We start from the raw sequence: 20703 nt of genomic DNA, 5'->3' as shown, positions 1-20703 counted from the left end.
AAATATAAATAAAAAAGAATCTACCACTTGAAAACAAACATGAAGATTCTAACAGGTGGAGAGAAGGCAGACTGGCTAGGAAACTCAGGGCCTAAGGAACAGCAGTGCATCTTCTAGATCGTCTTTCTGTCTCATCTATACTGCACTTAGAGCTGAATAAGCTGGCAGCTCCCACAGAAGCCTGCTCTCCTTAGCCAAAGGACCTGAAAAAGAGAAGCCTAGTAAGACAGAAAACCTTTAGACAATAACTTCTACACTTGTGCCAAACATGGCAGAAAAAACTGTGGCCGCAACCCATCACCTGAGTGGAAGCCAAGTGGGAAACTTAGATTTCCACCTTTGCCAGACTATAATGAGGTGCCCCGTGCCACCCACCACCACCCTGCCACCACCAGTGTGGTGCCAGAGGAAGCCTAGTGAAGAGGCAGGACTTTGACAACCAATCAGAAAGTCATGAGGTAGAGGCGACACCTCTCTGTGATGTCAGAGCGGTCCACCTCAGGAGCAGACTGAGGCCCTCCCTGTCACGGAGACATTCGTGGAGGCTTAGTGAAGACCTGGAGCGCCCATCTCCACCCAGAAGTGATGAAGAGCACCTCCAACAGAGGCCAAGGAGGCCCGAAGAGTACAGCACCCAACTGGACTTCTACCCCCAGCCAGCAGTAACGTGCTGACCAGCCCCATGCCTCCACCCTCCTTGCTGGAGCATTATCAAAGAAACTAGCTAAAAAAGAATGTTTCAATAAGATCCATGTGCTGTCCTTTAAAGCACAAAAATTTTTTATTTTGGCCAGGCGTGGTGGCTCATGCCTGTAATCCCAGCACTTTGAGAGGCCAGGGTGGGAGGATTGCTTAAGCCCAGGAGTTTGAGACCAGCCTAGGCAACATGGTAAAACCCCATCTCTACAAAAAAAATAGAAAAATTAGCCAGGTGCAGTGGTGCGGGCCTGTAGTCCCAGCTACTCGGAAGGCTGAGGTGGAGCATCACTTGAGCCCTGGAGGCCGAGGCTGTAGTGAACCGAGATCACACCACTGTACTCCAGCCTGGGCAACAGAGTGAGACCTGGTCTCAAAGAAAAAAAAAAAAAAAAAAAGTTTTTTATTTTGAAGTCCAATTTGTCTATTTTTTCTTTTGTTGTTCATATTTTTGTTCTCATATCTGAGAACCCTTTGCCAAATCCAAGATCATGAAGATCCCTGTGTTTTCTTGTTTTCTTTGAAGAATTTTATAATTTTAGCTCTTACCTTTAGGCTTTTCATCCTTTTTAAGTTAATTTTTGTATATGGTGTGAGATGAGTTCAACTTAATTGTTTTGCCTGTAGTTATCCAGTCATCTCAGCACTATTTGTTGAAAAGAATATTCCTTCCCACTGAATGGTCTTGGTACCCTGTCAAAATCAACTGAATATTGACCAGGCACAATGGCTCACATCTGTAACCCCAGCACTTTAGGAAGCCGAGGAGAGCAGATCACCTGAGGTCAGGAGTTCAAGACCAGCCTAGCCAACATGACAAAACCCATCTCTACTAAAAATACAGAAATTAGCAGGGCATGGTGGTGGGCACCTGTAGTCCCAGCTAATCGGGAGGCTGAGGCAGGAGAAAGCACAAACCCAGGAGGCAGAGGTTGCAGTGAGCAGAGGTTGAGCCACTACACTCTAGCCTGGGCGACAGAGTTGACTACAGATGTAAGCGTTTATTTCTGGACTGTTAATTCCAGTCCCATTCATCTGTATGTCTGTCCTTGTGCCAGTATCACACTGTTTTGATTACTACTGATTTGTAGTAAATTTGAAATCAAGAATTGTGAGTTTCAAGTTTTATTCTCCTTTTTCAGGATTAATTCGAATATTCTGGGTCCCTTGCAATCCATATGAATTTTGGAATAAATCTGTCAATTTCTAGGAAGAAGTCAGTGGGGATTCTGGTAGGAATTGCATTAGATCTCTAGATCAGTTTCAAGAGTGTTGCCTTCTTAACAATGTTAAATCTTGTAATCCAAGAACATGGAATTTTTTTTTTGTTTGTTTCTGTAGATCTCCATTAATTCTGTTCAATGATGTTTTGTAGTTTTCAGAGCATAGGTTTTGTACTTTTTTTTTTTTTAACTTCAACCTTTATTTTAGGTTCAGGATGTTCCTGTGCAGGTTTGTTACATTAGTATATTACGTGATGCTGAAGTTTGGGGTACAACTGATCCCATCACCCAGATAGTGAGCATAGTACCCAGTAGGTAGTTTTCCAACCCTTGCCCCCTCTCTTCTTCCCCTTTCTAGTAGTCTGCAGTGCTTACTGTTCCTATCTTTATGTCGATGGGTACCCATGCTATGGGTGACTATTGATGAGAACAATAAGTGCCAGGAACTACTAGCAGGGAGGAGGGTGGGTGCAAGGGATGAAAAAGTGGGAGCTAAACTCTTATTTTTTTTTTTTTTTTTTGGAGATGGAGTTTCACTCTTGTTGCCCAGGCTGGAGTGCAATGGCGTGATCTCGGCTTACTGCACCTCCACTTCCCAGGTTCAAGTGATTCTCCTGCCTCAGCCTCCCAAGTAGCTGGGATTACAGGCACCTGCCACCACGCCTGGCTCATTTTTATATTTTTAGTAGAGATGTTGGGTAGGCTGGTCTTGAACTCCTGGCCTCAAGTGATCTGCCCACCTCAGCCTCCCAAAGTGCTGGGATTACAGACCTGAGCTACTGTGCCCACCTGGGAGCCAAACTCTTAAAAGCGAGAACATGTGGTATTTGGTTTTCCGTTTCTGTGTTAATTCGCTTAAGATAATGACCTCCAGCTGCCTCTATGTTGCTGCAAAGGACATTATTTCATTCTTTTTTATGGATGCATAGTATTGCATGTGTATATGTACCACATTTTCTTTCCTCAATCCACCATTGATGGGCACCTAGGTTGATTCCATGTCTTTGCTATTGTGAATAGTGCTGTGATTAACATATGAGTTGCACTTCTTTTGTTAAATTTATCCCTAAGTATTTTATTCTTTTTAATGCTATTGTGAATGAAATTGTCTTCTTAATTTCATTTTTGGATTGTTCATTGCAAAACTGCAACTGATTTTTGTATATCAATTGCATATTCTGCAACCTCACTGAAATGGGTTTCTATTTCTAGTAGACTTTTAGTGTATTCCTTAGGATTTTCTATATAAAAGATCATGTCATCTGTGAACAGAGATAGTTTTATTTCTTCATTTACAATGTGGATACCTTTTATTTTTCTTTACTAATTGCCTCAGCCAGGATCTCTAGTAAAAAAGGGAATAGAATATTCAAGTGGGGTTTATTCCAGGGATGCAAGGCTGGTTTAATATTCAAAAATCAATCAACATAATTCACCATATAAACAGCCCAAAGAAGAAAAATTACATGATCATATCAATCAATGTAGAAAATGCATTAGAAAAAATTCAGCATTCATTTATGATAAGAACTGTCAGATAACTACAAATAAAGGGGAACTTCCTCAACTTAATCACAAAAATCCCTACCACTAACATTATACTTCATAGTGAAAAACAATGTTTCTCCCCTACTATCGTGAACAAGGCAAGGTTGTTCAGTCTCATCACTCTCATTCAACATAGTGCTGGAAGTCCTAGCCAATGCAATAAGCAAGGAAAGAAAACATACAGATTGGAAGGGATGAAATAAAACTGTTCCTATTTGCAGATGACATGATTGTCTACATAGAAAATCCCAAGGACTCTACAGAAAAAAAAAAAAAAAAAAAAAAAAAACCCTCCTAGAAGTAATAAGTATGTTCAGCAAGATTATAGAATATAAGATAAACACAAAAATCAATTGCATTTCTATATGCTGGCAATAAACATGTGAACACTAAAATTAAAAATGATTTATGGCCTAGCACAGTGGCTCACATCTGTAATCCTAACACTTTGGGAGACCTAGGTGGGCAGATCACCTGAGGTCAGGGGTTCGAGACCAGCCTGGCCAACATGGTGAAACACTGTCTTCACTAAAAATACAAAAATTAGCCAGGCATGGTGGTGCGCACCTGTAATCCCAGCTACTCAGGAGGCTGAGGCAGGAGAATTGCTTGAACCTGGGAGGCAGAAGTTGCAGTGAGCCGAGATCGTGCCAGTGCACTCCAGCCTGGGCAACAAAAGTGAAACTCCATCTCAAAAAAAAAAAAAAGCAAAAAATTATGATTATCCACCAAAAAAATGAAATACTTAGGTGTAAGTCTACAAAACATATAGAAGACTTGTATGATGAAGACTTCAAAATGCTGATGAAAGAAATCAAGAAGATCTAAATCAATGGAGAAATGTACTGTGTTTCTAGGTTGGAAGACTCAGCTTAGTAAAGATGTCAGTTCTCACCCAAATTGATATACAAGTTTAATGCAAATCCTATCAAAATTCTAGTAAGATTTTCTGTAGATAGACAAGATTATTTTAAAATTTAGATTGAAATGCAAAGGACCTAGAATAGCCAAAATTATTCTGGAGAAGAAAAATAAGGTGGGAAGAATCAGTCTACTCAATTTCAAGATTTAATTATATAGCTACAGCAATCAATACCATGTGGCATTGGCAGAGGGATGGAGATATAGATGAATAGAATAGAATAGAATAGAATAGAATAGAATAGAATAGAATAGAATAGAATAGAATAGAAGAACCCAGAAATAGACACACACAATATACCTATCTAAATTTTGACAAATATGCAAAAAAATTCAATGGAGAAAAGACAGCATTTTCAACCAATGGTCCTGGAGTAAATTGAACATTCAAAGGCAAAATAATGAACCTGAGTCTCACACCTTACACAATATACAAAAATTAAAATGGACCATGGACTTAAATGCAAGGCATAAACCAGTAAAACTTTTTAGGAAAAATTATTAGGAGAAAATGTGCAAGATCTAAGGTGAGGGCTGGGCACAGTGGCTCGTGCATGTCATCTCAGCACTTTGGGAGGCCAGAGGGTAGATAACACGGACCCAGGAGTTCAAGACCAGCCTGGACAACGTGATGAAACCCAGTCTCTATAAAAAATACAAAAATTATCCAGGCATGGTGACATGTGCCTGTAGTCCCAGCTACTGGGGTGGCTGAAGTGGGAGGATTGCCTGAGCCCAGGAGGTCAAGGCTGCAGTGCACCAAGATCACGTCACTGCACTCCAACCTGGGTGACAGAGGAGACTCTGTCTCAAAAATAATAAATAAATAAAAATTTAAAAATCAAAAGTGAGGTAAAGAATCTTTTGTTTTTTGTTTTTCTTCATTTTAAGATAGGATCTTGCTCTGTTGCCCAGGCTGGAGTGACTTGACCTCCTGAAGTGCTGGGATTACAGGCCTGAGCCACCATGCCCAGCCTAGCTTTCTAAAGCCAACCTATAAAAGGAAAAATTGGTAAGTGGGACTTCATTAAAATGTAAAGCTTTTGCTCTGCAAAAAAACTCCTTAGAGAAGATGGAAAGGCAAGTTACAGACTGGAAAAAAATATTTGCAAACTACATATTCAACAAAGTACTAGTGTCTTGACTATATAAAGAACTCTCACATCACTGTACTCCAGCCTAGGTGACAGAGCAAAACTCTGTCTCTTAAAGAATAAAGAAAACAAAAACTACAAAGAGATATCACTACATACACATAACAGAATGGCTAAAATTTAAAAAATAGTGACAAGACAATACCAATGCTGACAAGGATGTAGAGAAAATATATCACTCATACATGATGCCACAAATGTAAAATGGTACAGCCACTTTGGAAAAACACTTTGGCAGTTTCTTGAAAAATGAAACATGCAACTACCACAGGACACAGCAATAGCACTCCTAGGCATTTATGTCAGAGAAATGAAAACTGAGCATCCACCCTAAACCCTAGACACAAATGTTTATAGCAGCTTTATGCATTGTCTTAGTCATTTGGGTTGCTATAACAAAATACCTTAGACTGGGTAATTTATAAACAACAGATATTCATTGTCCACAGTTCTGGAGGCTGGGAAGTCCAAAATTAAGGCACCAGCAGATTAGGAATCTGGTGAGGGCTCATTTTTCATTAATGATGCCTTTGTGTGTCCTCACATAGTGGCAGGGGAGAGGGGCTAACAAGCTCCCTAATACCCCTCCTTTTTTTTTCTTTTTTTTTCTCTTTTTGAGACAGGTTCTTGCTCTCTCGCCGAGGCTGGAGTTCAGCAGTGTGATCTCGGCTCACTACAACCTCTGCCTCCCGGGCTCAAGCCTACTAAAGTGGGTGTAGCTATAAAAAGGCAACGTGAGGGATCCTCGTGGTGATGGAAATATTCTATATCAATGTCAGTATCCTGGTTGTGATACTATAGTTTAATTTTGCAAGATATTAACACTTGGGGAGACTAGGTAAAAGGTACATAGGATCTCTGAATTATTTTTTAGAACACCATATGAATCTACAATGATCTCAAAATTAAAAGTTTATTTATTTATTTATTTATTTATTTATTTATTTATTTATTTTAAATAAGGTCTTGGCCGGGCACAGTGGCTCATACCTGTAATCCCAACACTTTGGGAGGCCAAGGTGGGTGGATCATTTGAGGTAAGGAGTTCAAAACCAGCCTGGCCAACATGGTGAAACCCTGTCTCTACTAAAAATACAAAAATTAGCTGGGCATAGTAGCGGGTGCCTGTAATCCCAGCTACTCGGGAGGCTGAGGCAGGAGAATCACTTGAACCCAGGAGACGGAGGTTGCAGTGAGCAGAGATTGTGCCATTGCAATCTAGCCTGGGTGACAGAGCGAGACTCTGTATCAAAACAAAACAAAACAAACAAAAAATGGCCAGGTGCAGTGGCTCATGCCTGTAATCCCAGCACTTTGAGAGGCTGAGTCGGGTGGGTCACCTGAGGTCAGGAGTTCGAGACCAGCCTGGCCAACCTGGTAAAACCCAGTCTCTACTAAAAATACAAAAATTAGTTGGGCATGATGGTGTGAGCCTGTAATCCCAGCTACTCCAGAGGCCGAGGCTGGAGAATCACTTGAACCCTGGAGGTGGAGGTTGCAGTGAGCCGAGATCGCGCTATTGCGTTCCAGCCTGGGCAACAAGAGCGAAACTCTGTCTCAAAAAAAAAAAGAAAAAAAAAGAAAAAAGGAAAAAAAAGAAACAAGGTCTCACTATGTTGCCAGTCTGGAATTCCTGGGCTCAAGTGATGCTCCTGCCTCAGGCTCCCAAGCAGTTGAGACTAGAGGTGTGCACCACCAAGCCCAGCAAAAGTTTAATTTTTAAAAAAAACCTAAAATTTGCTATTTAGGTAAGTGAGAGAAGCTGACAATATGATATCACTGTTGTTAAAAAAAAAAAAAAAAAAAAAAAAAAAAAAACAGTAACTATACCTTTCTAGCCCTCAAAAGCCTCATTTCCTAATACCAGCAACTTAGGGGTTAGGATTTAACATATGAATTTAGGGGGTAGGGGACACAAATGTTCAGATCATAGCACCCACCTTTCCTCCAACCTTATCTCCCACTAGGCACCCCTGGTATATTGAGCTGCATTCTGGCTTCCTTACTTTTTTTTCATACCTGAAGCACATTCACATCTCACAGTCTTTGTACTTGTGGTTCCCTCTGTCCAGAACACCCCTGCCCTAGATATTTGCAAAGCTTCTTCTTGCTTTCAGGTCTTTAATAAAATGTGATGGCTTCTGAGAAACCTGGTTGCCTCGCCACCCTATCTAAAGTAGCAGCGCTATCACTCTCTAGCCCTTGACTCTTTTTCTACAAAGCATCTACTGCCACTATTACATATCTATTTGCTCATTATCTGTCTCCTTCTCTAGAACATAGGTTCCATGAGGGCAGGACTTTGTTTACTGCCCAATCCCCAGAGCCTAGGTCAGCATTTGGAGCATAGAAAATGATCAATAGGCCGGGCGTGGTGACTCATGCCTGTAATCCCAGCACTTTGGGAGGCCAAGGCGGGCAGATTACCTGAGGTCAGGAGTTCGAGACCAGCATGGTGACCAACATGGTGAAACCCCATCTCTACTAAAAGTACAAAAAAATTGGCTAGGCATGATGGTATGTGCCTGTAATCCCAACTCCTCAGGAGGCTGAGGCAGAAGAATTGCTTGAACCCAGGAGACGGAGGTTGCAGTGAGCCAAGATCATGCCACTGCACTCTAGCCTGGCAACAGAGCAGGACTCCGTCTCAAAAAAAAAAAAAAAAAAAAAAGAAAATGATCAATAAATATTTGGCAAATGAATGAATTCCGATAGTAAGGGAAATGAAACATTATGTTGGCCACAGAGATTGCCGAACAGAAAGACAGAAGTGAGAAGAACGTGAAAGAAAAGTCATACTGATATTCATTGAAGGCCTCATAGTAAGCCGGCTCAGTATCCGAGGTCACATTCCTGTTTTACTGAAGATCAGGAATTGACATACAAACGGTGATAATATATTGAATAGAAGTCAGACAATGTGCAGAAGATATTTTGTGACACAAAGTATCTCTGTTCATATTTTAATCAATATTCCTATAGTATTAAAAATGGAGGCCAGGCGCCGTGGCTCATGCCTGTAATCCTAGCACTTTGGGAGGCTGAGGTGAGTGGATCACAAGGTCAGGAGTTCGAGACCAGTCTGGCCAACATAGTGAAACCCCATATCTACTAACAAAACAAAAAAATTAGCTGTGTGTGGTGTGTGTAGTAGCTGTAGTCCCAGTGACTCTGGAGGCTGAGGCAGGAGAATAGCATGAACCCAGGAGGCAGAGGTTGCAGTGAGCTGAGATCATGCCACTGCACTTTCAGCCTGGGCAACCTAAGTGAAACTCTGTCTCAAAAAACAAACAAACAAACAAACAATCAAAAAACAAAAAAAAGGAGAGGTATAGGGAGAAAACTCACTTGGGAATTTTGTAATATTTAATACAATTTTGGGTGATGGTTATGGCTATAGTTTGAGATGAGCTTTGGTCACATTTTTCTGAGAAGCTTTGATTCCTTACTAAAAATTATGAAAGCAAGCTTGGCCTGATTTAGCCAAAGTGACATCAATTTCCGGAAGCAACAGGTAGCTGCCCACTTTATACCAGCATAACCTACTTTCAGACTAATTTCTAGACAGGTGGGTGGTATTAAGGCCCTGTTGCTGGCGATCTGGGGACTTAGGATATTTATGACTATTTCTGATACCACATTCCTGCTCAGAACTGTGAGACTACTTCACATCCTTAAATTCCATGTCTGATCAAACAGTGCAAGTCACAGAACCTGTGTCCAGTACATCCAGAACCAACCTGGCCCAGCCCAGTTTAGGAGTATCAGTGATCCAGGCGGGTCAGCAGCATCTCTGTTTGGAAAGAGGAATTTGGCCTGCCCTGACTGTATCATTCTCCTCTTCTAACCTTTAGCAGTCCATTACTGATGGGTAAAGTACTCATTCCTCCATCCCCAGGCTTGATGGTACCTATTGTACCTTTATTTGTTAGAATTCAGTGGGGAAGCCATCTGGGCACAGGATTTTCTTGGTGATTGGTTTTTTTTGATTATTAATTAAATGTATTTACTTGTTATAGATCTATTCAAATTGTTTATATCTTCTTGAGTTAATTGTTGGTAGGTTTTGTCTTTCTAGGAGTAAATTAATTTGTTGGAACATAATTGTTTATAGGATTTCTCCTCCTCATTTATTGCCCCACTGAATAAATGTTCCTAAATATGACCCCTGCTTTCCTGCCCTTTCACTTTTGTACCTGGAATCCCTTCAACTTAGTCTCTGCTTGCTGAAGTGTATTGAATACCTACTAGAACCAAAATATTCTTTGGAGTTCTGTAGGGAATATATGAACAAATAGATATGGTAAGGTCTTGGCTCTCAAAGAGCTTATTGTCTAGTATAGTGTCTTTTGAAGTGTGTTCTTCAGAACAGAAGTCCTACAAAATGCAACTCAAAAATAAAGTTCTATGATCAAATACCTGAGGGGAATGTGGTACCGTATATCATTTCTTCTGTAGGTGATTCATAATTCTCATTAGCATGTTTATTACTCTGAGAAGTTCTGCCATAGAGAAGCTCAGAGTTTCCCAAAAGTATGTGATCACAAAACTCGTTTGTTATATAGCATCTATTAACAACCTAAAGACTTCTGTTCAATGGAAAATACTTCAGGAAACCATGGACTAGATAAAACACACAACCAAGTAGCTACAGTGCAAGTCAAATGTCCTGAGAGCTAGTCCTGTAGCCCTCATAGGTCCATTGCTCAATGTGCACCGAAAGTCAATACACCGATACTCTGTGTTGCAGCAGAGACAGGTGTTTACTTGTAGTGCTGCCTAACGAGGAAACAGGACAAAACCTCAAATCCATCTTCCTGAGGAGTCTGAGGCTAGGAATAGTAAGAGCTTTCGAGTGGGCTGAAGTGTGGAGATTGTTGATTGGCTGACAAGTACAGGGGAAGTCATGGAAAAGAAAGATGAAGAAATGATATTCTAATGCTGATTTGGTTTTTTTGTGGTGGGGGTGTTTAAGCTGATTGGCATCAGCTGGTCTACTGGAATTCAGGATCTACTTAAGCAATTCTTAAACAAAAGTCATGATTCTATCAGAGATCTTATCTAACTTCAGAAATCCTGTCTATAGGAACAGTGGGAATGCAAACAGTCAGTATCTAGTGTCATCAGTGTCTAGAGACTTTCACTTACAAGGACGTCAGTCAACGTGCAGGCTGATTAGTGCTTAATAATAACTATATTTCTGTCCAGAATTCTTGTTAACCCTGTGAGCATGGCTTTGGTCCTTGAAACATGAGTAGGAAGATGGAGGAAACAAATGAAGGAAAGGCAGAGAAGGAAACATAATAAAGCATCCAGGGAATAGAAAGCAGAGCAGAAGAGGTGGAGACAAGAGTTAAAGAAACTAAAGGAAAAGAGAGTGGATCAACAATGTCAACAAGGTCAACGAGACCAAGAAATGACTCTTGGATTTAATGATCTTGAAGTCAGCATCAACCTTCAGAATAAAAATTCCAGGAAAATGGTGGAAGTAAATAAAAGGAAATAAGGAGTAAGTAGAATAGTTTGTGAGTTCCAAGAAAGCAGAGATTGTTGCCTCTTTTATTTGCTGGTGCTCCCCAAACCCTAGAACCATAACTAGTGTTAAAAGAAAAACCTTTGACACTTAAATTTAATAGAATTTAATTGAGCAAAGAACCACTCATGAGTTGGGAAGCCCCCAAACCAGAATAGGTTCAAAGAGGGTTCGGTGCTACTGCTTGGACAAAGAAGTTTTATGGACAGAAAAAGGAAGGTGAGGTACAGATGAAGTACAGAAACAGATTGGTTACGGCTTGGTGTTTGCCTTATTTGAACCCAGTTTGAAGAGCTGGCCACCTTTGATTGGCCAACATTTGGTGATTGGCACCAGAGTAGGTTATGTAATCACTTGATGGATTCTTCCTACCCATCACACAGGCAAAATCAGTTCACTGAGGCCATGTATTGCTGTAGAGAAAGAGTTTAATTAATGCCAGGCCAGCCACATGGCAGACAGAGTTACTACTCAAATCGGTCTCCACAAAGACTTGGAGATTAGGGTTTTTCAAGGATAGATTGGTGCCCAAAGGACTAGGGAATGGGTGCTGCTGATTGGTTAGGAATGCAATCACAGGGTTGTGGAAAAGAGTCTTTGTGTGCTGAGTCCACCTCAGGGTAGGGGGCCACAGGACCGGTTGGGTCAGGAATCACAAGTCTGGGTGGGGCCAGTCAATTGCCAGAATGCAAAAGTCTGAAATACATCTCAAAAGACCAATCTTAGGTTCGCAATAGTAATGTTATTTCTAGAAGCAATTGGGGAAGTCACATTCCAGCCTAAGCAACAGAGTAAGACCCTATCTTAAACATAAATAAGTAAATAAATATACTAAATTATTTCCACGATTAGCTTGCCCTATGTCCAGGAATGAGCAGAGATAGCCAGCCTGAGGCTAGAAGCAAGATGAAGTCAGCCATGTTAGATTTCTCTCACTGATAATCTTTGCAAAGACAGTTTCAGTTACATTCTGTTTACACATCCAGTTAGATTACAGTTCACTATGTACAAAGAAACCTTTAATATATGTAAATGTGGCTGGGTGTGGTGGCTCATGCCTATAATCCCAGCATTTTGGGAGGTTGAGTTGGGTGGATCCATTGAGCCCAGGAGTGTGAGACCAGCCTGGGCAATATGGCAAAACCCCATCTCTACAAAAAATGAGCCAGGTACAGTGGCATGCACCTGTGGTCCCAGTTACCTGGGAGGCTGAGGTGGGAGGATTACCTAAGCCTAGCAGGTCAAAACTGCAGTGAGCCATGTTGCCACTACTGTACTCCAGTCTGGGTGACAGAGTGAGACCCTGTTTCAAAAAATAAATAAAATATGTAAAGAGACAGCTTTAGGCTAAGCTTAATTTGGTGCTAGCACATTGAAAGCTCTCCATAAATATTTTGTAAATAAGTGAATGAATTAATGTATGATAAGTGGTGGTTTAAAAAAAGTGAGATAGGGGCTGGGCACAGTGGCTCACGCCTGTAATCCCAGCACTTTGGGAGGCCGAGGCGGGCAGATCAAGAGGTCAGGAGATCAAGATCATCCTGGCTAAAATGGTGAAACCCCGTCTCTACTAAAAATACAAAAAATTAGCCAGGCGTGGTGGCAGGCACCTGTAGTCCCAGCTACTTGGGAGGCTGAGGCAGGAGAATGGCGTGAACCCAGGAGGCGGAGCTTGTAGTGAGCTGAAATGGTGCCACTGCACTCCAGCCTGGGTGACAGAGCAAAACTCCATCTCAAAAAAAAAAAAAAAAGTCAAGCAATGGGGGTAATGAAGGAAAGACTACAACAATAATGTAGTTGAGGAAAGGGGCAACTTGAACACACTTCTAGGTGGAGGACTCCAGTGGAAAAGTAAACATCAAAGATACAAAATAGGGAAACTGATGGGACATTATCATAATTAAAGCAAGAGGAAATGAGAACAATGTCACAAGTAGGAGGATAGGAGAAGGTAGGTCTCATTATGGGTTCCATATTTCCATTAACTATATCAAAATCAACTCAACCGGCCTAGCGTGGTGGCTCACACCTGTAATCTCTGCACTTTGGGAGGCCGAGGCAGGTGGATCACGAGGTCAGGAGATCGAGACCATCCTGACTAACACGGTGAAACTCCGTCTCTACTAAAAATACAAAAAATCAGCCGGGTGTGGTGGCGGGCACCTGTAGTCCCAGCTACTCAGGAGGCTGAGGCAGGAGAATGGTGTGAACTTGGGAGATGGAGCTTGCAGTGAGCTGGGATCATGCCACTGTACTTCAGCCTGGGCAACAGAGCCAGACTCCGTCTCCAAAAAAAAAAAAAAAAAAAAAAAAAAAATCCACTCAGCCACCCAAGCTAGTATAAATAAAAATTGCTGGAAGCTGTTGTTTTGGACTAAGCTCCTGTACTAAGCCCCAACAGACCAGGCTAAAAAAAATGGAGTCGCCCATGCTAAAGTTCTAAGTCATCAAACCCACACTAAGTTTTTATCTCACCTTCCTAGAAGGCAGGAGAAAGAGATAACAGCCAATTTCCTCGAACAGGCTAGTTTCAATCTTCAATCCACATGATAATGAAGTTCCCTCTGCTTTAATCTGTATACAAAAGAAATAGCCTGATGTAATCTGACATTAATAAGCTGTTTTTCTGTTGTTTTAGCCTCCTGTTCCCACCTTACAAGAAGAGTTGCTTTGAAATGACTAATATGCTCTGTTCTTTGCTTCTGCTTTCTTCAGCTTTCTTTAGCCCTTATCTGTCTATAAAGCCAACCTCTTCTGCTCAGCTCATCGTGCTACTAAATGCCAGAGGTTTGGTCTAGGTGCTGCTGCTTGGTGTGCAGACAGCCAATCATTGAGGCATTGAGTATTGTCAGGGAAGAAGATGTTAAATCAAGTCCTACAGCTGAGTAGATGGGAGATCAATCTTCAATCCATCTCCCTGACCAACTAAAATCAGGGGTTTCTGTAGCAGGGAAGAAATGTAACTATATGCAAAGCACAGGAATTAGGCAGAGGTAAGGAAAATAAGTTGGTCAACAGGAAGCAGGTGGTCAGTTAAGCAATCATGATGGGTAAGAAGTCTTGAGTCTCTTTGTCCAGATGCAATGATCTGGTAACTTTCAGCTCTCTGGTACTATATGGGAGGCCTGATGGTTGGTTTCCTCAGAAAGGAACTCAGATAAGACAAATGTAACTCTCAAGTTTTAAGACTGTGAGGGTCAATTTCTATGTTTATTCAAAATAAATCATAAACATCAGTTTTATGGAACAATTAGGCCAGTTTCAATCCAAACACCTACTATATTTTATGGAATAAAATATTGCCTGATTCTAGAATCTCAAACAAAGCCTACTGAGATCTTTAAATTTGTAATTTTGTTCCTTGATGCTAGAAACTCAGGTCTTCTTTAACACGTCTTTGACTTTCATCTTCTTGCCTGCTTAAATGGGCACTAAGCTTTCTCAATTCCATACCTGTCATGCTCCATAGCCATTCTCATTTTTTATCCCCATTGGTACTACCCTAAGTAAGGCATTTGCCATTTCTTTCCTGAAAAAATTTAACGATTTTCTGACTATGATAGATTAAATTTAGCCTAAAGCTCCTTAAGTATGTTAAGTTTGGCCAAAAGTTTTCACCATACAGTGAACTTTAACCTACCTAGATGTGTAAATAGACTGCAAATTACACTTGTAAAAAAGAGCCAAGTCTCAACCAATCACAGAAGCCATACTTCAGCCAATCACAGGTGGCCAGCTGTTCAAACAGTGCTCAAGTAAGACAAGCATCCGGCTGTAACCAATCCAGCTGTTTCTGTACCTCACTTCCGTTTTCTGTGTCACTTTCCTCTTTCTGTGCATAAATCCCATCTGAACATGTGGCACCCCAGAAGTCTCTCTAAACATGTTATAGTTGGACGTGGGATGGGCTGCCCAATTTGTGAATCATTTTTTGCTCAATTATACTCTATCAAATAGACTTTGCCTAAAGTTTTTCTTTCAACATTAAACCATGAACTCAGTGGTTTTCTGTTCTCAGCCCTTTCTCTATACTGTCATCAGCACTGCGGTCTAAATCACAGATGTGATCATGCCATTTTTTTCTTCAAAAGTACAGCAATAGATCATTCCTTCATTTATTGAGAGCTTCCTATGTGCTAGCTTCTGGGGATGCACTGGTGAGTTATGATAAAGGGAACATTTCCAACTAGGGGCAAAGAAATCAAATGGTCATCACAAAATGAAAAGATGCTCAATGTTATTTTTCTCCCATGATATTGGCAAAGAATTTTCTTTTTTCTTTTTTGAGAGGGAGCCTTGCTCTGTCGCCCAGGCTGGAGTGCAGTGGCGCAGTCTCAGCTCACTGCAACCTCCACCTCCCAGATTCGAGTGATTCTCCTGCCTCAGCCTCCTGAGTAGTTGGGACTATGGGTGTGAACCACCATGCCCAGCTAATTTTTGTATTTTTAGTGTAGATGGGGTTTCACTATGTTGATCAAGCTGGTCTTGAACACCTGACCTCAGGTGTGATCCACCCACCTCAGCCTCCCAAAGTGCTGAGATTACAGGCATGAGCCACTGCGCCTGGCCAGCAAAGATTTAAAAGAATGAAAATATCCAGTGTTGGCAAATATGTGGGAAAACAAGCAACCTCATCCACTTTTGGTGAGAGTATTAATAGATACAAACTTTTTAGAGGGAAATATAGCAATAATTATTAAAATTCTAAGGCCAGGCACAGTGGCTCATGCCTGTAATCTCAGCACTTTGGGAGGCTGAGGCAGGCAGATCACTTGAAACCAGGAGTTAGAGACGAGCCTGGCCAACATGGCGAAACCCCATCTTTACAAAAAAATACAAAAATTATCTGGGTGTGGTGGTGTGCCTGTAGGCCCAGCTGCTTGGGAGGATAAGATGGGAGAACGGCTTGAGCCCAGGAGGTGGAGGTTGCAGTGAGCCAATATAGTGGCACTGCACTCCGGCCTCAACGACAGAACCAGGCTTTGTCTAAAAAAATAAAATAAAATAAATTTTAGTAATACTCATTTGCCCTAACAATGGTTATCTCTGGAGTTGTGGAATTATATATATATATATATTTTTTTTTTTTTTTAAACAGAGTCTCATTCTGTCACCCGGGCAGGGGTGCAGTGGTGCAATCTCAGCTCACTGTAACCTCCACCTCCCAGGCTCAAGCGATTCTTGTGCCTCAGCCTCCCAAATAGCTGGGATTATAGGTGTATGCCACCATACCTGGCTAATTTTTGTATTTTTAGTAGAGGTGAAGTTTCCCCATGTTGACCAGGCTGGTCTTTAACTCCTGACCTCAGGCAATCTGCCCATCTCAGCCTCCCAAAGTGCTAGGATTATAGGCATGAGCCACTGCGCAAGGCCTGGAATTATTATATAAAAAACTTTTTTATATTCCTAGGAATCTGTAAGGCAAAAATAAAAAATAAAGAGAGAAAAAGAAAAAAAAGTAACTTTTTACTTCTCCCAGTATTTTTCACTACTTTTCATAGTATTTAAATGTTTATGTTTATTATTATTATTATTATTGTTTTGAGATGGAGTCTCACTCTGTTGCCCAGGCTGGAATGCAGTGGCAGGATCTCATCTCACTGCAATCTCCGCCCCCCGGGCTCAAGTTAATCTCCTGCCTCAGCCTCTCGAGTAGCTGGAATTACAGGTGTGTGCCACCATGTCTGGCTAATTTTTTTGCATTTTTGGTAGAGACGGGGTTTTGCTATGTTGCTCAGGCTGGTCTTGAACTCCTGGCCTCGAGTGATCCGCCCACCTCGGCCTCCTGAAGTGCTGGGATTACAGTCATGAGACACCGCACCCAGCCTTATTTATTTATTTTTCAATTTAAAAAATGAAGATACAAAAATGACACCAAAAAAATTTTTTTTCTTTAATGGATTCACGCTTTTTAGGTCAACATTCAAGGCTCTTCAAAATGAGCCCCTAGCCCCACAATTTCACCTCCACCATTCCCATCCACCCTTCCATCACCCAGAATTATCCTAGGTGATACTTCTTGTTCTATTTCACTCCCTCCACCATTCCTCCCACTGGAATGCCTTCCCTCCTCCTGTATTAATCAAAATAATACTCATCTTCCTGGGCAGCCCGGGCATGACTTCCCTTTCTCTGGGATGCTTGTGCTCTCATCTGGATTAAATTGTCCCTCCTTGGTGCTGAGGCGGTAGTTTGTTTACACCTCTAGCAGAGCACAGTTTGGCTTGCACTGTTGTCACTTGTGTCTGGTGTCTCCCTTGCCAGCATTTATTCTCTGCTTTCCTTGCCTTTTCTGGGAAATAAATGTTCATTTCAAAATATTTATTCAGAGCATTGCATGTTCCATACATAAATCCACGCTTAAATTATTCAGCTCCTGGAGATACACAGCTCAGCCATGTGGGCAATTACCTCAAGTCACAAAATCCTATTTTGTATTAATTTGTATTTGAAGAGAGTGCAGGAATGCATTAAACATGTCTATAGCTGCCTGGTGTTTATTCACTGACAATGAGCCGGAATTATTACTTCACTTTAAGCCTTTCTCTGGTGATTTGTTTACGAAGAGTTGTGCTAAATAGCTGAATTGTTGTCATGACCCTTTGCCTAGATCTTTTCAAAACAGTCATTAGATTTGTGTTTTACATAACACACACACACACACACACACACACACACTCACACAAAATCTCATAACCAGGAGGAAAACTGAAAACAATTTAGAATTTTAAACTTGAACATGAGTTAAGACTGGGTTTACGGTAATGGGGATAGCCCATGATTTTGTAACTAGACAATAATTTAATTTGTACCACTTGTAAGTACTAAGTTTCTGTGGTTGCCAAAAGTAAACTATGACAGTGTGTGGAATGAACTAATAACTGTAAATGAACTTGATCAATAGGGCTCCTCCCAGTAAATCAAATAATTAGTCAATTTTTGCTGTGTTGGAGACTACAGTTTCAGGTCCCCAAGTGGGAGTAGCTCTTAAAGCAAAAGTGGCAGCCCATTATCATTTGTAAATTTCCACTAACAAGCCAGCCTGGCTGTGTCTTTTGGCAGCCAGGGCTGTGACCTTTCTAACAGCCCAGTGTTTGTCATTGTTTTGTTTATGAGCATCTATATATGCCATAGAAGTTCTGGGGAGAGAGATTCAGAAAAAGAAAACTAAAACTAAGAAGGAAATCAAAAGCAAAAAGCCAGAAACTACTTCTTTAGCCTTTTCTTTATGATCTCAGGACTTCAGGGACCTTGAAAGATTGATTTCCTTTCACTCAAGTTTCTCATAAAATTAGCTTTGGCTCATACATCTGTTACACAGTAGTTAATTTTACAAGATAAGCAGTACATGGGAAATGTGTCTGAGGGAAAAATCGAGTGCTGGAAGCTCAAGAGACACTTATAAGGTCACAGAACAAAGCTAGTAAGTAAAATGGTCCTACTATAGACCTGCAAATAGCAAAAGGTCTGCCTTGGGTTAATTTCAGTGTATCTTTCATCACATTTCACTTTTCTTCTCCAGCAGCATTAAATATAAGTGGGTTTTACTGAACCTGTTCTGAGAGAGCCTTTTGAATTGCTCAGTCGAAGAGCAATCATGATTCAAGTTCATGAAATGTGAACTTTGTATTTTAGCATCCACTTCCCTGTAATGATCTCAAGACTGTACTAGCCACAGCAATGAATGTATTAACCAGTTATTCATGTTCACAGCTACTTATGACATTCTTAGATACTAAATGTGCTTCCACAAAAGCACCATTGGCTATCCCACTGGTAGGAATTAGTAGTAGTCTTTTAAATTCAATCTTCTTGCCCAATATGAGGAGTCCCAAACGTTGGCCAGGTGCGGTAGCTCACACCTGTAATCCCAATAGTTTGAGAGGCCGAGGCAGGTGGATCACCTGAGGTCAGGAGTTCGAGACCAGCCTGGCCAACATGGTGAAACCCCGTCTCTACCGAAAATACAAAAACATTAGCCAGGCATGGTGGCGAGTGCCTGTCTGCTCAGGAGGCTGAGGCAGGAGAATCGTTTGAAACTGGGAGGTGGAGGTTGCAGTGAGCCAAGATGGCGCCATTGCGCTCCAGCCTGGGCAACAAAAGCAAAACTCTGTCTCAAATGAAAAAGAAGTCCCAGAGGCTCAGAAAGGCTCCTAATGATCTAGCAGGTTGTTTGAGAGCAGAACTGGAATAAGAACCAGGTATCTCAGCTAATCTAGACTCCTAATCTAGAGCTCTTTCTAATCTGGCTGACTAAATGCCAGAATAATTTCTCACTTACACAGTCAGAAAAAGTCTCTGTTAATTAATCTTTTTATTTGGATATGTTAGCCTTTTATTATAATATATGCAAAAGGCTGATTTAACATCAATATATGTCAGCATTGGGGAAATGCTCACAAATAAACTTCCTTATGGAGCATTTTAAGGCCGGGCATAGTGGCTCACACCTGTAATCCCAGCACTTTGAGAGGCTGAGGTGGGAGTTTGAGACCAGCCTGGGCAACATGGTAAAGCCTCATCTCTACTGAAAATATAAAAACCAGCCAGGCGTGGTGGTGCGTGCCTGTGGTCCCAGCTACTAATAGTTAATCTCATTCCTTTTATTATGTTAATTCACATATTTCTTCATTCCAACAAATATTTGTTCAGTGCCTACTGTGTGTCAAGCCCTTTTTAGGTACTTAGGATACAGGGGTGAACAAAAACCACACAAATCCCTGCTCTCAGGGAGCTTACGGACATTATCATGTGGATAGCTTTTGCCTTCTGTTGAAGTAATCCTTAAATTAACACCCTCTTAAGAATTAATTCTTGGCTGGGCACGGTGGCTCATGCCTGTAATCCCAGCACTTTGAGAGGCCAAGGCGGGCAGATCACAAGGTCAGGAGATCGAGACCATCCTGGCTAACATGATGAAACCCCATCTGTACTAAAAATACCAAAAATAATTTAGCCGGGCGTGATGATGGGCGCCTGTAGTCCCAGCTACTCAGGAGGCTGAGGCAGGCGAATGGCGTGAACTGGGGAGGCGGAGCTTGCAGTGAGCCAAGATTGCGCCACTGCACTCCAGCCTGGGCAACAGAGCAAGACTCCATCTCAAAAAAAAAAAAAAAAAAAAAAAAAGAATTAATTCTTAAGTTAAATACCAAAAAATGGGACAAAAAAATGGGTAATTAATAATTTGCAATAATAAGTGCTATGAAGGAAAAATCTAAGGTGTTATGGGAAGATATAATAAGAGTTATTAGAGACTTGTTACCAGAATCCCTTGTAGAGGGGTTACGCACCTTAATGAGATTCTGAGTCTAGCTGTGGATAGGGAGAACTTGGTATTTTGAAACCCCCTTCTGGTGCATCTGGCCCCCTCCCAGCCTCCCTTTCCTTTGTGAAAGCCCTACGCCACACCCTGGATCTCCACTCCTGAGCAAAGCAAAAACTTAGCACAGCAGTTACCATGGCCCTCAGGTGCTGCTTCTCACCTGGATGCATGTTCTGGATGAGCAACAGCAGCAATTACTCCAGGGCTGAAAGCAGAGCAGAAGGGCATGACTCAGGCTCTCAACTTTAAACATGGAGTTCTGGCCAGGCATTATGGTTCATGTCTATAATCCCAGCACTTTGGGAG

The 20703-nt window shown here is 41.4% G+C and overlaps 1 long non-coding RNA gene across 1 annotated transcript in view; it reads left to right on the top strand.

Annotated features, from left to right (window-relative positions):
• The window catches only part of LOC103220189 (uncharacterized), a 145891-nt gene that overhangs the window by 5095 nt on the left and 120093 nt on the right, over nt 1-20703 (top strand). The window lies entirely within an intron of this gene.

The sequence above is a fragment of the Chlorocebus sabaeus genome, chromosome 14 (genome assembly GCF_047675955.1).
Source record: "Chlorocebus sabaeus isolate Y175 chromosome 14, mChlSab1.0.hap1, whole genome shotgun sequence".
NCBI classification, from domain to species: domain Eukaryota; kingdom Metazoa; phylum Chordata; class Mammalia; order Primates; family Cercopithecidae; genus Chlorocebus; species Chlorocebus sabaeus.
This window is presented reverse-complemented; position numbering and strand designations above follow the sequence as displayed.